Below are 18,858 nucleotides of genomic sequence, written 5' to 3' on the forward strand. Positions count from 1 at the left end.
CTTACCATAGTTTGGTCAAAGAGTGGTCGCAATGTGTTGGATTAAGTGAATCATGGGACAAATGTTTGAATGATGCTGAACCCGATGATGTGGTTGCATGCTTGCAAAAAGTGAGAGTGAAAAAAAAACAGGAATTGGGTGCTGTGAGCAGGAGAGGATGGATTTTGTTACATGCTTATAGGAGGCAGCATGAGGAAAGGCTTCAATTGCTGCAAAGAATGCAAGTATTAGAACAGCAAAGGTGTGAAATGCAGAGTGCTTTGACAGTGGTGCAATGTCAGAATAGGCTGCTAATGGATAAATGTGATGGGTATCAACATGTCGCAGAAAAGGCAGCTGTACGTGTAGCTCAGTACAAATATAAAAAGAGACGGGGTAAAGTGAGTAAGAAAAAGGTGGCTTTAGCCATAGCCAAGGCTGGGGTTCAGTGGGATCCCGATCAATGGGATGGTGATGTGTGGGATTCCACTGACTCTGATTTTGAACAGGATGAGTACTTCAATGAACAGAGGGAGATTGATCCTCCTGCTGACTCAGTGAAGGCGCATCCTATACATCGCAGACGGATCATAGACACCCTTGCAGGTAGACAGCAGAGAGATGTGATGGAAGATTTCAGTCAACAAGAACTCAATGACCTTCATGATCATTTTTCCCAAAAATCTAATGAATCCTTGATTACCTGGGCAGCTAGGTTATGGGAGACAGGAGCCCATGGGGTGCGGCTGGATATGGTAGATGGTCCAAAGTTTGTGCAGCTGAGTCATGAACCTGTAGTGAAGGAAGCATTCCGCACACTGCAGATTTGGCAGCCCCATGTAGTCTGCAGTATGCTGGATGTTGTGGCTGTGGCATTACAGCATAAATATCCATCTGAAGCAGATTGGCCCCCTAATGAGAAGCCATGGTTTACTTTAAAAGACTGTTCTCAGATGCTAAAGGAAGAAGTTATGAAAAATGCCATTTCTGCAGATACATATGACACTTACATGGATGTCCTTGTCAGTGTGTCTGTCAGAAATCGTATAATTAGGGCTGCTCCTCCATCTTATAAACATATAATGATGACCCTGATGGTGAATCAGACTGGGAAAACTATCTCTAACACCTTAGAGGCAATCCGACAGTTAGGAGATTTGGGAGATTGGGGCCCCAAGCACAGTGGTAACTCTACGTCTGGGGAGCAGCATAGAGAGTCCAAAGGCAATAATAGTGGTTTCCGCACCTCACGTAAGGATATGTTTACTGCCTTACAGAAATATGGGGTTCCAAAGGAGAAAATTGACGGGATCAGTACAGATGAAATGTGGAAATTATACCAAAAGCGAGGGCTTCATAAAAAATCAGGAAGTTCACAAAATAAAAAAGTGACAGTAAAAGATTCTGAATCTCCACAGCGTTGGCGTAGTAGGACACGAAGGGAGAGAGGGCCTACTCCCTCTTCGTCGCCAGTGAAACCCACTGCGCCGGGGTTTGAGGATCTTTATGCTGAGGTAAAGTCAGCATTACGACAGGAGCTTAAAACCTGGCGAGGGAAGTCAGCTTCTTCTTCCCCAGGGGTTTCTCAGTCAAAAGGAGACATGAGTGATTGACTCTGTGGCCGAGCCCTCCATCTTGATAAGCGCCCTCATGTAAATTTGGTCATTAATTCGAAAAATAAAAATAGACAGTGTGTAAAAGCTTTAGTGGATACGGGGGCAGAGGCCAGCTTGATTTATGGCAATCCTAAACAATTCAAAGGAAGAAAAGTAATAATCACAGGATTAGGGGGCAAACAAATAGAGGCAGTGCAATCTAAAGTGTCATTAAAATAGGGAACCTGTCTACAGCAATGTACAGTGTGATGGTTGTCCCTATTCCAGAATATATAATTGGCATTGATATACTGAAAGGAATGACATTGCAATTACCGGATGGTAAGTATCAATTCGGGGTGCCCCCCTCAGTGACCGCTAGACCTTCTCAGCTATCAGTAAGGCCTTTCATTAAAGCGGCCCCAGTGTTGGTTGGGAAAGTCAAAATGCCTCCAGTGGAAATCCCTCCCAGCTCAAAGGTAATTAGCATGAAACAGTACAAAATCCCAGGGGGGGGAAAGGAGATCAGCGGGACAGTTCAGGATTTGTTGAATGTGGGTGTGCTTGTACCTGTGACCACTGAATGGAACAATCCTGTCTGGCCAGGGAAAAAGAGTGATGGTTCATGGAGAATGACTGTGGATTATAGGGAGTTAAACAAACACACCCCTCCCCTCGCAGCCGCAGTACCTGACACTATCACTTTAATTGAACAAATACAGAGACACAAAGGGACTTGGTATGGGGTGATAGATTTGGCTAATGCTTTCTTCACCATACCAATTGATGAAAAATACTGGAATCAGTTTGCTTTCACATGGAAGGGAAGACAATATACTTTCACACGTCTTCCCCAAGGGTGGATACACAGTCCAACCATTTGTCACAGGGTAGTGGGAGAGCACCTGGATGAGTTTATCCTTCCATCACACATGCAGATATCTCATTACATTGATGATATTATGGTGCAGGGAGAGACAGAAGAGGAAGTGGCCCAGCAGTTAAATGCTCTGATGGAACACATGAGGAGTAAGGGATGGGAGATTAATCCTAAAAAGATGCAGGGACCTGCACAAACAGTGAAGTTCCTTGGTATCCAATGGAGCAAGGGACACAGGGAAATGACCCCACAGGCGAGGCAAAAGATTCTTGATTTTGCCATTCCCAGAGATAAAACACAGACACAACAGTTTATAGGACTTTTTGGATTTTGGAGACAGCACATTCCACACCTCGGTCAAATACTCACACCCCTCTACAAGGTAACAAGGAAAAAATATCAGTTTGAATGGGGTAAGGAGCAACAGGCAGCATTTGAACAAGCAAAGGAAGCAGTACAAAAGGCATTGGATCTGTGGCCGGTGTTGGATGATGAGCCTATGGAATTGAATGAGTCAGTACAGGAAAGGTATGCTAATTGGAGTCTGTGGCAAAAACAGGGGAGAAACAAAGTACCCTTAGGGTTTTGGAATAGAAAATTACCTGAAGCGGCCCAGCGCTATACTCCTTTTGAATGCCAGTTATTGGCGTGTTATTGGGCATTAATTGACACAGAACAGTTGAAAATAGGACATGAGGTAACAATCAGACCAGAAATTCCAATCATGCAGTGGATACGAAGTACCCCAAAAACCCACCGCATAGGGCATGCCCAGGAATCATCAGTAATAAAATGGAAATGGTATATTCAGGATCGGGCAAAACCAGGAGTTAGTGGGATTACAAAATTGCATGAGAAAATAGCTAAAATCCCAGTAGGACTTCAGCAGCAGGAGTTAGAGAGGTCAATTCAGGAATCACCTGTGGTATGGGGGGTTCCTTTTGAACAAGTGAGTCCTGAACAGCGGAAACATGCTTGGTTCGCTGATGGGTCATCCAGGTATCGAGGTAACCATCGAGTGTGGAAGGCGGTGGGGTACCAGCCAGTAAGCAACAGGATGTTAATCACCACTGGTGAAGGGAAGAGTAGTCAATATGCAGAACTTTATGCAATTTACAGTGTTTTGAGACAGGAGTCACTGAGTGAATGTTATTTGTATACGGATTCATGGTCTGTGGCAAATGGATTGACTACATGGTTACCAACTTGGGCTCAGAATGACTGGAAAATATACAGCAAAGAAGTGTGGGGGAAAGAATTGTGGCAAGACATCTGGGCAATTGTGCAAAGAACTAAAGTGACTGTGTTTCATGTTGACGCTCATTGTGCTTCAGATACCCTGGAAAGACTTTTCAATACAATAGCAGATGAACATTCCAAAATATCAGTTGCTGATGCCAGTGAGGAACCGGACTCAGCTGAAAAATTACTTGGATTGGCTCAGTGGGCACATCAGAAATGCGGACATCTTGGAGAAAAAAGCCACTAATCAGTGGGCACAAACCAGAGGGGTGCCCATCAGGTTAGATGTAATCAAGGAAACAATTATGAAATGTCCAGTATGCCAACATTGACAACAAAGGCCTGTCCCCCATGTTGTTAGGGGTCAAATAGCCCGAGGTAAACTACCTGGACAAATTTGGCAGGTAGATTACATCGGTCCCCTTTCACAAGATGGAGGGTGTGTGTATGTATGCACGGCCGTGGATACATACTCAGAGTATATGATGGCTTGTCCGTGTAAAACGGCCAATGCTAACAGTACCATTAAAACCATGGAAACCATAATATTATATTACGGTATTCCATTGCAAATTCAGAGTGACAATGGTAGTCACTTCAAGAACAGGAAGGTCGCAGAGTTCTGCTCAGAACATAATATTGAGTGGATCTTTCATATCCCATATTATCCTCAAGCCACAGGATTGGTGGAGCGGATGAATGGGTTATTGAAAGAACAGTTGAAGAAATTGGGAAACGGAAACTACAAAGGGTGGAGAAAACATTTAAGTGAAGCCCTTAACATTCTTAATAACAGACCAGTTGGAGAACAGGAAACACCGTTAATGAGAATGATTACCCCCAATTTACAGATCATGCCTTTAAAAGCTACTAGCACAGGACAGACAGTTCTCTATTGGGAGCTAGAGCCAGGGGCTCTGGGACCTTATAGGGCCACCCCACAGGCAGCAGGACTAGATTTACACTCTCATGAGGAAATTAGATTAGAAATAGGGGTGGTAAAGGCAATCAGAACGGCTATAGGATTACAAATGCCCCCTGAGCATTTTGGTTTTATAGCTCCAAGATCAGGTTTGGCCCTGAGAGGAATTCAAGTGATGGGAGGAGTGATAGATCAGGATTATCAAGGTGAAATCAAGGTACTCCTGTTGAATAGTGGCGATAGTGACTTGTTGATCCAAAAAGGAGACAGGATAGCTCAATTATTAATTTAGTCTATCCAGAAAATGAAAATAATCAAGGGAACATCTCCTACAATAATAACAGTTGGAAGAGAAAGAGGTTTTGGCTCCACTCATTCTCTGAATGATGGTGCAAAAATCTGGGTGAAGCAACCTGGAGATAAAGGTCCTCCAGAACCTGCAGAGGTGATCGCCCAAGGGGCAGACAATGTGTTAATAGTGATGAAGCCAGGACAAGAGAAGTGGGAACATGTTCCTGCAGACAGGTGTTATCTCAGAGACTAATGTATATATTTCCATTTTAGATTCAAAATTGGAGATGGTGGATGATCGGTGTTACAGGCATGGTCCTTTTGGTCTCTGTCACTACCCAACCGTTATACAGAAGGGGAAAAGAAACGCCGGACGAGAAGAATGATGCTTTATGGAAAATTAAGCAGAATTTATGGAGTTATTTGGCGCAACTGACAAACATGAGCCATTTTTGTATGGCAAAGACTGCTACGGCTACAAATGTGTTAGAAACTTGTCTGGTAGCTATACCAACCCCCTTACGACTGTGGACCAAATTGATAGGGGGATTTATCCAAGATGAGGAGGTGGAAGAAGGAGATGTGCTTCAGAATTATACATACAACCCGTATTACGCTTGTATAAACTGTACAGGAGAAGATTTTATTACTGAAGATATGATCACTATAAAGACTCAAAACATTGCATCTGCTGAGTTATGTTATCAAATGACTTGTGACCAAAATAAAATAGGTAAATGCCAGCAAATGAAAATAGAAAGAAAAACAGGGAATAATGAGATTGATATTATTTGTAGTTCCCGTACAGGTAAAGATTGTAAGAAAATAAGGTCGGGGAAAAATATGAAGTGTAATAATATAGTAATTTCCCCCTCATACATACAACATGTAAAATTGCCCAAGGGGTGGATGTTTTCTTGTGTGAATATAACTTTTAATTATATTCTGGCCAATATAACAGGGTGGCCATGTGTTATCTCTAGATTAGGTTTAATGATGTATCCTTTATTCCCATCTCATAAAATTAAGCGTTCCAAAAGGGGATTTTCTCGCTTATCAGAAAATTGTAATTATAATGTCAATTTATTAACTGAATCAGAAATTCTAGGAATATATTTGACCATGGTAGGATCCCCTGTCATAACGGCATATGCTGCGCATACTGTAAGTAGATTATCTTGTCTTGTGGCTAGATCAATAAATATTACTAGTAGAGCCTTAGAGAATATATTATTGGATATACAAAGTTACCGAAAAGCAATTTTACAAAATAGGGCAACTATAGATTATTTGTTGTTAATTCATAATCATGGATGTCAGGAGTTTGATGGGATGTGTTGTTTTAATCTGTCTGATCACAGCCAAGATTTGCAGTCTCAAATAGATCAGTTACAGGATGATGTTAATCATGTCACACGAAGTAATGGTAAATGGTGGGACTGGTTATTTTCCTGGCTGCCTGATTTTGGGTATTTACGCTATATTTTAGGAGTAATTTTTGTAATAATTTGTGCATGTATTACTTTATGTTGCTGTATACAATGTATTCCTTCTTTGTTATCTCTATGTCACTCATCTGTTGAAGTTATTCCTTTGGGATATGGCATTGGATATAATATATGGTTTCAGATAACCAAGGGTGGATTGTATTATGAACATGAAATGGCTATTTTATATTTCATATCCATATTGAAATATAAACCAGACATATCAGCATGTGTAGATGTCTTACCTCAAGTAGACTAGGGGTCATTAGTTCAGACATACTAAAGCATTAGGTTAAGTTTGCTGAGGTTTAATCTTTATTACTGAAGGGAATTAGCCTTTTATATACGCTGTGTTTGCTAGAACCAGAGAAAGACGATTGCACAATATTGTAAATAAAACTACAGATATATGGCTTAAGATGGAGAAGCTTATTGTAGTACCAAAAATATAAGTAGCTATCTGAAACCCATTGTGATGTATCTAACCTTTAATCAATATTCTAATTATATATTCTGTGTTAAGGTATACTTTATCAGTGAATGTATCTCACTGATACATAGCTTCTTAACACAATATACTGTCTGGGAAGAAAACCTTGTTCTGATTTATAACCCAGTGAAGCATTTACTCTTATCATATGTAAACATTCTGACAAAAGGAGAATGGTCCGTGAACAAGTCTTGTCCGGCATTGTTTATCTGTGATAGCTGGCCACTATCACGGAATTTGAATGTTGGACAACAACCTATGAACTTTCATGCTTACGTAAAATTAGGTTGGGTAAGCCTTTTCCAAAAAGTATAAAGCTGTTGAAGAATTCAGTTATGGCAGAAGCATTGTAGACCTTTGAAGAGGACACTCTTCAAAGTGTAGGGGGACCTAGGACACATTCTCTGCCCATCGCTGAGCGCTTCTCCAGCTGAAGTTTCCGGACAGATGATGTATATGCTACTAGGGAAATCTTTTTTCTTCTTCTATCCAATAGTAAGTATGTAACCTTTATAAATATTTAGCCTTAGTAACCTTTAATCTACAAAAGTGTATGCAATATCGTAATATCATACAATTCCTTTGATTCTGTATTTTATCTTGCAAATTAACTATTATAAATAAAATTGTGTTATATTACAAGTGGTTGCCTTCTTTAAAGCCGTATCCGAACCTTATTGCCAAAAACTTGGCAATACAAGCACCTGACAGGTTAATAAAATTCTTGAATGTGGTTTTGAGCACCTTGAGGGGTGCAGTTTTTAGAATGTTACTTTTGGGTATTTTCTGTTATATAGGCCCCTGAAAGTCACATCATATGTGATGTGGTTCCTAAAAAATGGTTTTGTAAATGTTGTTGGAAAAATGAGAAATTGCTGGTCCACTTTTAACCCTTCTAACTTCCTAACAAAAAAAATATGTTTCAAAAATTGTTCTGATATGTGGGAAATGTTATTTATTAACATGTGTGAAATGTTGTTTATTAACTATTTTGTGTGACATAACTCTCTGGTTTAAGGGCATAAAAATTCAAAGTTTTAAAATGACAAAATTTGCCAAATTTTAATTTTTTTCACAAATAAACAAAAGCCAAATCAATCAAATTTTACCACTATCATGAAGTACAATATGTCACGAAAAAACAATCTCAGAATGGGATCTATTTAAGCGTTTCAGAGTTATACAACATAAAGTGACAGTGGTCAGACTTGTAAAATTTGGCTTGGTCATCAAGGTCAAAATTGGCTTAGTCATTAAGGGGTTAGACACATAAGTGAAAAAATTGTACCGGTGTCATCAGTGTGTCCGTTTTTACCATCAATGTGTCATCAGCGTTTTTCTCGGATGGATGAATAATGAAATAAAATACAAAGCTCCTCCTATACTTTGCAATGTTAAGCACGGACAGCACACAGATGGCACATGGATGCCATCCGGGTGCTCTACATGTTTTTCACAGACTCAAAGACTTAGGCCACGATCTCATGTTCAGTATTTGATCAGTATTTGTAAACTAAAATCAGAAGTGGGACAATCAGAGGAAAAGTATAGAAAACATGTGCAGTACTTTTCACCCACTCGTGGTTTTAGCTTACAAATACTAATGTAAAATGCTGACTAAATACTGAATGCATGATCGTAACCTTATATTGGCCTTGTCATCCGTGCTGCTGAAAAAAGCAGACATGTCTCAATGAGTGTTGCACAGACCCACTGTCCGTTAAAAACACGAACATGTGAATAGCACCATAGGCTATAATGGGCATGTGTTCTATCTCTGAAGAAAATGGATACAACATGTATGGGCAACACAGACATGTGTACGAGGCCTGAGGCCACATTCAGTATTTGGTCAGTATTTTACATCAGTATTTGTAAGCCAAAACCAGGAGTGAGTGAAAAATGCAGCTGTGACGTGACGTGTTTCTGTTATACTTTTCTTCTGATTTTACCACTTCTCGTTTTGGCTTACAAATACTCATGTAAAAAACTTACCAAATACTCAGCGTGTGAACATGGCCTTATGGTGATCTGTCTGGGTAAGCAATGTAAAACTAATAAGTGAATTTCTTCACCAGTTGGAAACACAGATTTAGTAAAAAGATAACAGGAAATCAGAAGACAAATGCTAAGCTTAGAAACAACTACAGAATATACAGTATATAAAGCAGAAAATCTGTGTGTGGTAGCCTGCTAAATGCAAAACTCTTTATCACCAGACTAAAAATACTGTGAGTATTAAAATTAAAAATCTCTTCCCCTTCATGAGATTTAGCCCCCTGAATTTAGGCCCTATAGAAATAAAGTAGAAGATGGATGTCTGTGTGTTGAATGCAAAACCACAGTTTTTGTCCAAAAGGTCTTAAAAAATTGAAGCGACAGTGCCCAAAGAGTCGCTCTTAAAGGGGCCTCAACCATATAGTCGCTAAGGTGGGGCAACCTGATAAGTCGCTCTAAAGTCTGTAATTATAGCAACAGCTGCTGCAGAAGTAAGTGGGGCCTCATTTATGAGAATTGCCTCACAATAAGATCGTTCTAGTTGCCTATAGCAACCAAAGTGTAGCTTTCAGCAGTGAAGCTGCTGAGGTATAGTGAAAGATGAGCTCTTATTAGTTGCAATGGACTAGAGATGAGCGTTGTTCGACTCGAACTGTTCGCCAATCTCAAATTTGAGCTGTTTTGGGCGGTGTTCGAGCCGTTCGGCGAACACGAACGATTTGAGAAAAATTCGGCTGTTCGAGGTTATGTTCGATAACTGTTCGTGCACCAAAATCATAACTGGATTTTTTCTCAGTAATGATGAAAATTAATGTTAATACGCAGTTTGAGTGTACAGCGGGGTGGGGGGAGGGGCAGGGGATGGATCTCTGCAGGAATAATGAAGATCTCCATTTTTTTTTCTCTTTCCCGCATTTACAGTGGGGAGGTGCAATCTGTCAGCCTATAAGCAGCGCACACACGGAGCGAAGTGCTTTTTTTCACACAAGCAAGGGCATGTGTCATTGGCAGTGTATGTCACATGTCCTTGCCCTATAAGACCAAGCCATTTTCCCCGTCGCCACCATTTTCTCACTGCTGCAGCTGCGTGTTAGACGGCACCGCTGTTGCTGTGTGCGCTATACCTTGTTAATTTCAAGCCAATTTTCGCACAAATCTACAGATAGCTTGGGAGTAGGGAATAGTTGTGATTGCAGTCCTTTTAAGGACTAGGTTACAGCATTTCCTACGACTTTTATCAGGCAGGTCTGTGCTCTTAAATAGATAGATTGTGGGAGTAAAGACTAATTGTAATTGCAGTCCTTTTCAGGACTAGGTTACATCAGTTCCTATCAGTTTTTGCCAGGCAGGTCTGTGCCAGTGCTGTGCAAGTTTTTTTCACAGCATTTGGCTGAATCTAGCAAAGCTAATCCTTTTTGGCCTATTGCAGAGTGTGTTAGTCAGTGGAGTAGCCTATCTGTGTTTCAAGATATACCACCTGTGTATAGAATACCAATTTTTTTACTGCACCTAGTGAAGTAAAATCTTTTGGGCATAGCATCATTCTATTATTCCATCTATACTGACCTCCATCAGGTTGCAAATTGAATATAATTTTTTTCTGCATCTAGCTCTGAAAAAATATTTGGGCTTCTAGCAGTGTGTGGGACTTGTTCTATTAGTCCATCTATACTGACCTCCATCAGGTTGCAAACTGAATATAATTTTTTTCTGCATCTAGCTCTGAAAAAATATTTGGGCTTCTAGCAGTGTGTGGGACTTGTTCTATTAGTCCATCTATACTGACCTCCATCAGGTTGCAAACTGAATATAATTTTTTTCTGCATCTAGCTCTGAAAAAATATTTGGCCTTCTAGCAGTGTGTGGGACTTGTTCTATTAGTCCATCTATACTGACCTCCATCACGCTGCAAATTCAAAATAATTTTTTGTCTGCATCTAGCTCTGAAAAAATATTTGGCCTTCTAGCAGTGTGTGGGACTTTCTCTATTAGTCCATCTATACTGACCTCCATCAGGTTGCAAATTAAAAATAATTTTTATCTGCATCTACCTCTGAAAAAATATTTGGGCTTCTAGCTGTGTGTGGGACTTGTTCTATTAGTCCATCTATACTGACCTCCATCAGGTTGCAAACTGAATATAATTTTTTTCTGCATCTAGCTCTGAAAAAATATTTGGCCTTCTAGCAGTGTGTGGGACTTTCTCTATTAGTCCATCTATACTGACCTCCATCAGGTTGCATATTAAAAATAATTTTTATCTGCATCTAGCTCTGAAAAAATATTTGGCCTTCTAGCAGTGTGTGGGACTTTCTCTATTAGTCCATCTATACTGACCTCCATCAGGTTGCAAATTAAAAATAATTTATATCTGCATCTAGCTCTGAAAAAATATTTGGCCTTCTAGCAGTGTGTGGGACTTTCTCTATTAGTCTATCTATAATGACCTCCATCAGGTTGCAAATTAAAAATAATTTTTTGTCTGCATCTAACTCTGAAAAAATATTTGGCCTTCTAGCAGTGTGTGGGACTTTCTCTATTAGTCCATCTATACTGACCTCCAACAGGTTGCAAACTGAATATATTTTTTTTCTGCATCTACCTCTGAAAAAATATTGGGCTTCTAGCTGTGTGTGGGACTTGTTCTATTAATGCATCTATACAGACCTCCATCAGGTTGCAAACTGAATATATTTTTTTTCTGCATCTACCTCTGAAAAAATATTGGGCTTCTAGCTGTGTGTGGGACTTGTTCTATTAATCCATCTATACAGACCTCCATCAGGTTGCAAACTGAATATAATATTTTTCTGCATCTACCTCTGAAAAAATATTTGGGCTTCTAGCTGTGTGTGGGACTTGTTCTATTAGTCCATCTATACTGACCTCCATCAGGTTGCAAACTGAATAAAAAATTTTTCTGCATCTAGCTCTGAAAAAATATTTGGCCTTCTAGCAGTGTGTGGGACTTTCTCTATTAGTCCATCTATACTGACCTCCATCAGGTTGCAAATTCAAAATAATTTTTTGTCTGCATCTAGCTCTGAAAAAATATTTGGCCTTCTAGCAGTGTGTGGGACTTTTTCTCTTAGTCCATCTATACTGACCTCCATCAGGTTGCAAACTAAAAATAATTTATATCTGCATCTAGCTCTGAAAAAATATTTGGCCTTCTAGCAGTGTGTGGGACTTTCTCTATTAGTCCATCTATACTGACCTCCATCAGGTTGCAAATTAAAAATAATTTTTTGTCTGCATCTAGCTCTGAAAAAATATTTGGCCTTCTAGCAGTGTGTGGGACTTTCTCTATTAGTCCATCTATACTGACCTCCATCAGGTTGCAAATTAAAAATAATTTTTTGTCTGCATCTAACTCTGAAAAAATATTTGGCCTTCTAGCAGTGTGTGGGACTTTCTCTATTAGTCCATCTATACTGACCTCCATCAGGTTGCAAACTGAATATATTTTTTTTCTGCATCTACCTCTGAAAAAATATTGGGCTTCTAGCTGTGTGTGGGACTTGTTCTATTAATCCATCTATACAGACCTCCATCAGGTTGCAAACTGAATATACTTTTTTTCTGCATCTACCTCTGAAAAAATATTTGGGCTTCTAGCTGTGTGTGGGACTTGTTCTATTAGTCCATCTATACTGACCTCCATCAGGTTGCAAACTGAATATAATTTTTTTCTGCATCTAGCTCTGAAAAAATATTTGGCCTTCTAGCAGTGTGTGGGACTTTCTCTATTAGTCCATCTATACCGACCTCCATCAGGTTGCAAATTCAAAATAATTTTTTGTCTGCATCTAGCTCTGAAAAAATATTTGGCCTTCTAGCAGTGTGTGGGACTTTCTCTATTAGTCCATCTATAATGACCTCCATCAGGCTGCAAATTAAAAATAATTTTTATCTGCATCTACCTCTGAAAAAATATTTGGCCTTCTAGCTGTGTGTGGGACTTGTTCTATTAGTCCATCTATACTGACCTCCATCAGGTTGCAAACTGAATATAATTTTTTTCTGCATCTAGCTCTGAAAAAATATTTGGCCTTCTAGCAGAGTGTGGGACTTTTTCTATTAGTCCATCTATATTGACCTCCATCAGGTTGCAAATTAAAAATAATTTATATCTGCTTCTAGCTCTGAAAAAATATTTGGCCTTCTAGCAGTGTGTGGGACTTTTTCTATTAGTCCATCTATATTGACCTCCATCAGGTTGCAAATTAAAAATAATTTTTTGTCTGCATCTAGCTCTGAAAAAATATTTGGCCTTCTAGCAGTGTGTGGGACTTTCTCTATTAGTCCATCTATACTGACCTCCATCAGGTTGCAAACTGAATATATTTTTTTTCTGCATCTACCTCTGAAAAAATATTTGGGCTTCTAGCTGTGTGTAGGACTTGTTCTATTAGTCCATCTATACTGACCTCCATCAGGTTGCAAATTGAATATAATTTTTTTCTGCATCTAACCCAGCCAATAGTTTTGGCCTAATACCACAGTTTGGCCACTCAGCTCTGCTCGGTTCCCATCCATTGTTTTTTTGTGCAAACAACTCCAGAGTTGTGAATTAGTTAACCACCAAAATGAGTGGAAAAAGGCCTGCTGCTGGTGGAAAGGGGAATAGGCGTGTTGGGAAGGGGAAAAAAGGTTGTGTCCGTGGGGTAGGTGTTAAAGCAACAGTAACATCTGCAGAAGAAAGACCATCTTCCAGCCAAACTAAAATGTCTACTTCTTTTAGCAGACAATGTGATAAGATCCCTTTCTTACGGCCACGCCAATCGCTACAAATTCCAGATGAGGCACAAAAACAGCAGGTGCTTCAACGGATATCAAGTGCTCCTTTAAGTGGGCTCTCCTCCACATCAACTTCAACATCACAAATACTCCAGTCCTCAAAGGTGTCACCCCAATCGCACTTGCTTCCTCACAGCTCCCAAATCTCCAGCTGCCCGTCTGATTATAAGGTAGAACAGATGGTTGAGTCTGCAGAGCTGTTTACTCATACTATAGCCAGGGAATCAGAGGTCGACTCCAGCGCTTCTGTGAATCCAGACGAGGAAATGATCTGCACTGATGCCCAGAATCTTTATGAGTCGGATCCAGGACCAGACGCAGAAGGTTCTGACCATAATGTAGACCCTCATTCCCAAACTGTAACTCCTGTTGGTGGAGACAATGAGGAAGACGATGATGAGACTCAAATACCTGATTGGAGCGACAACTTTAGTTTTTTGTCAGGGCAGGAACAGGTTGGCTCTGAGGACGACGGGTGTGATAACGCACAGGGTGATGATGATGAGGTTGGAGATCCCACTTACTGTCAACCCACAGTCAGCCAAGAGATGAGGTCAGCAGAGGAGGTGGAGGAAGATGCTAGTGACGACGAGGTCAGGTTGCGCCTTCCTGGACAGAGACGTAGTACTGGAAGCACGTCAACAACTGCATCCTCAAACACAACTCTGCCTCTCACCACAAGTCGTGGTGGCTCTTCAGGTCCCATGGGTGCTAAGCCTTGCATAGCCTAGGCATTTTTTCAGATCGATAAAGATGACCCAACTCGTATTATCTGTAACATTTGTCAGCAAAAGCTAAGTAGAGGCCAAAAAATACATAGTTTGAGTACTTCATGCATGAACCGGCACATGGACATGAAGCATAAGTTGCAGTGGGAAGCTCAGTGTGCTACAATGCGGCCTAGCCGGCCGGGCCAACCACCGTCTGCCATATCTTGTGCATCCGCGGCCTCTTAATCCTCTGTGACTGGGGGGACAGCAGTCACACCTGTTTTGGGGCGCAGACCTGCCACCTCTTTACCCGCAACAGCCAGCGTGATTGGCAGGTCATCATTTTCTTTGGAGGTGGTAACACCAGCTGGTGTTGAGCGCTGTCCGACATCGATAGCACCACCTTTGGATCAAGGCAACCTAACATGTCCGCCTGCATCTTCCTCACAGACCGGCAGTTTGCCGGGGACACCCTTATCAACCCCGTCTAAGCACAATAGCCAGCCCTCGGTCCCTCAGATGTGGACAAGTAAAAGACCATTTCCACCTAGCCATGAGAAAGCTAAGAGGTTGAATTTCACCATCTGCAAGCTCTTGGCTACAGAAATGCTGCCTTTCCGCCTGGTGGGCACAGAGGATTTTCGAGACCTTATGTCCGTCGCAGTGCCCCAGTACCAGATGCCCAGTCGGCACTACTTCTCAAAGAAAGGTGTGCCTGCGCTCCACCAGCATGTCGCACACAACATCACCGCTTCTTTGAGAAACTCTGTGTGTGACAGGGTGCATTTCACCACAGACACTTGGACGAGTAGGCATGGACAGGGGCGTTACATGTCGCTGACTGGGCACTGGGTAACTATGGTGACAGCAGGACAAGGGGCTGCTGTCCAAGTCTTGCCGTCCCCACGAGTTGTGCGTCAATCCTCTTTATGTCAAAGTTCCTCAACTGCTTCTGCCTCCTCAACCTCCTCTCGGTCCTCCACCTGCACCCAAAGCCTGTCTGGTCATGCCACAAGCTTTCTAACTGCGCAGAAGGGATCCTGCACACCTCCTTACTATGCTGGCAGTAGGGCTCAACGTCATCAGGCGGTTTTTACTTTGAAATGTCTGGGAAATGTGAGTCACACAGCTGAGGAGTTGTGGTCAGCTCTGGAGAACCAATTTCATGAATGGTTGTCTCCACTGGACCTGAAACCAGGGAAGGCCGTGTGCGACAATGCTGCAAACCTGGGTGCGGCCCTTCGCCGGGGCAATGTCACACACGTGCCTTGTATGGCTCACGTGTTGAACCTGGTTGTCCAGCAATTTTTAGCCCACTATCCCAGACTAGATGGCCTTCTGCAGAGGGCACGGTCGCTGTGTGCTCACTTCCCCTGTTCGCATCCCGCAGCTCAGCGACTTACATCTCTACAGAAGTCGTTGGGCCTGCCACTTCACCGGCTAAAATGCGATGTGCCTACCCAGTGGAATTCAACTCTGCACATGTTGCAGCGACTGTGGCAGCACCGACAAGCCCTGGTGCAATACGTTCTGACGTATAGCCTGGACCAACGAGATCCAGAGGTGGGGCAAATCACGCTGGAGGAGTGGTCTCAGATCAGGGACCTATGCACCCTTCTGCACAGTTTTGAAATGGCGACGAAGATGTTTAGTGCTGACGATGCCATTATCAGCATGACTATTCCGGTGATTTACATGCTGGAGCACATGTTAAACAGAATTCGGAGTCAGGTGGTGGCACAAGAGGAGGTGGAGGAAGTAGAGGATGAGGAGTTGTATGCGGAAGGGCTAATATCTGCCAGGTCCAGACGGTCGCCAGCACCAAGGCGGCAGGCATGTGAGGGTGGGGGAGATGGTTTTACCAGGACGCATGGTAGCAGCCAAACTAGTGAGGAAGGTGCAGGAGCCCAGGAAAAAGTGGAGGACGAACTGATGGAAGACTCATCAGATGAGGGAGACCTTGATCACATTTCTGTTGTGCGAGGTTGGGGGGAGAGGACAGAGGAAGGAAGCATGATTGTTACCTCGCCACCAACACAACAGGGATTTGGTGCTCCTGGATGCGCAACACACATGAGTGCCTTCTTGCTGCACTACCTGCAACATGACCCTCGAATTGTGAGAATTAGAAATAATCCTGACTACTGGGTTGCCACACTGTTAGATCCCCGGTACAAAAGTAAATTTGCAGAAATTATTCCTGCCATAGAAAGGGATGCACGCATGCAGGAGTATCAGCAGAGACTGTTGCAGAATCTTACATGTGCTTTTCCACAAAACACCAGTGGTGCACGTAGTGAATCTCACAGTTCCAACTTGCCAACCGTGGGACCGTCAAGTGTTCAGCTCTCAAACCGTAACAGAACCACAGTATCTGCTGGTAACATCAATTTTGCGGAATCATTTCACCACTTTTTTAGCCCATCCTTTGCAAGGCCACTGGAGACAAGAAGTCTGACACATAGTCAACGCCTAGAGACGATGGTACAGGAGTATCTCCAAGTAAACATTGAAGCCATGACTGTGTCACTGGACCCTTGCTCTTTTTGGGCTTCCAATCTGGATAAATGGCCGGAGCTAGCCACTTACGTCTTGGAGATCTTGTCATGCCCCGCAGCCAGCGTTCTGTCTGAACGTGTGTTCAGCGCTGCTGGTGGTGTGCTGACAGATAAGCGCACGCGGCTCTCCACTGATAATGTAGACAGACTCACGTTCATAAAGATGAACAAATCATGGATCCGAAACGACTTTTCTACCCCTGTGTCATCCTGGGGAGAGTAAAAGCTTGATGATTGGTTAAAATCACCCTACCAACCGTTTTAAGCTTTCAAATTACTAATCATGTTTATCTGTATCTTGGCTGGAAAATAATTTGGGCTTTGTAGCAGTGTGCAGCACTGATTCTATTAGGCCATCTATAATAAGCTCCACCAGATTTAAAATTACTAATCATGTTTATCTGTATCTTGACTGGAAAATAATTTGGGCTTTGTAGCAGTGTGCAGCACTGATCCTATTAGGCCATCTATACTAAGCTCCACCAGATTTAAAATTAATAATAATTTATAGCTGCATCTAGCCCGGAAAATAATTTTGGGGCTCCGAGATGCGCAAGACACATAAGTGCCTTCTTGCTGCACTACCTGCAACATGACCCTCATATTGTCAGAATTTGAAGTAATCATGACTACTGTGTTGCCACACTCTTAGATCCCCCAAACTTTTCGATCAACCTTTTCATTTTAATAAAGACCAAAAAAATGGTCATTTTTGAAATTATAAGCATTAGCAGGTTATTAGAAACTGAAATCAAACAGTTTTCAACTCAAAACTTTATTCTAGGTGATGTTACATTTTCACGTAGGACCCCTTGTTCGAAAGGAGCTTCTGAACTCGCTCGTCCATTGAATTTGTCAGGTTTTGGATGGTTTCTGCTTCAATTGTTTTGCATGAGGACAGAATACCCTCCCAGAGCTGTTGCTTAGATGTGAACTGCCTTCCGCCATCATAGACACTCCTTTTGATGATGCTCCAGAGGTTCTGAATGGGGTAGAGGTCAGGGGAGCATGGGGGTCACACCATAAGTTTGTCCCATTTTATGCCCATATCAGCCAGAGATGCAGATGTTTATGTGCAGCATGAGATGGTGCATTATCATGCAAAAAAATTATCTTGCTGTGAAATACACGGTTCTTCTTCTTGAACCATGGCAGGAAGTGCTGTTTGAGAAAATCCACATACATTATGGAGTTCATCTTTAGCGCCTTCAGGGATCCAAAAGGGGCCGACAATCTCTCTCCCCATGATTCCAGCCCAAAACATTACTCCACCTCCTCCTTGTTGGCGCTGTAGCCGTGTTTGCGTGGGGTGTCCATCAACCAGCCATCCTCCACTCCATCCATCTGGACCATCGAGAGCTGCACGGCACTCATCCATGAACAAAACAGTTTTGAAATCAGTCTTCATGTAATGTTTGGCCCACTGGAGCCATTTCTGCTTGTGTGAAGTGGATAGAGGAGGTCGACAGGATGGCGTATGCGCAGCTGCAAACCTCTGAAGGACCCTGCATCTTGTTGTTCGGGGGACGTTGGAGGCACCAGCAGCTTCAAAAACTTGTCAGCTGCTATGACAAGGCTTTTTTGCCGCTGCTCTTTTAACCTGACGTAATTGCCTGTAGGAAAGAGTCCTCAATTTGCCCTTATCAGCACGCACACGTGTGTACTGTGAATCAGCTACAAACTTCTTGATTGCCAAGACACTTCATCCTGATCATCGCACAATGTTGATTGTAGTCATGCCTTGACCTTTAACACTCCACAATTTGTTGCTTCTCAGCAGCCGACATATCCTTTTTCTTTCCCATTTTGGCAGAAAATGTAGGCTGCTTAATAATGTGAGACAGCCTTCTTAAGTAGTCTTGCCTTTCATTGGACACACCTGCCAAACTAATTAGCACAGGTGTTT

Source organism: Phyllobates terribilis, unplaced genomic scaffold (assembly GCF_046119375.1).
Source record: "Phyllobates terribilis strain yellow unplaced genomic scaffold, ASM4611937v1 Scaffold_2__4_contigs__length_985480577, whole genome shotgun sequence".
NCBI classification, from domain to species: Eukaryota; Metazoa; Chordata; class Amphibia; order Anura; family Dendrobatidae; genus Phyllobates; species Phyllobates terribilis.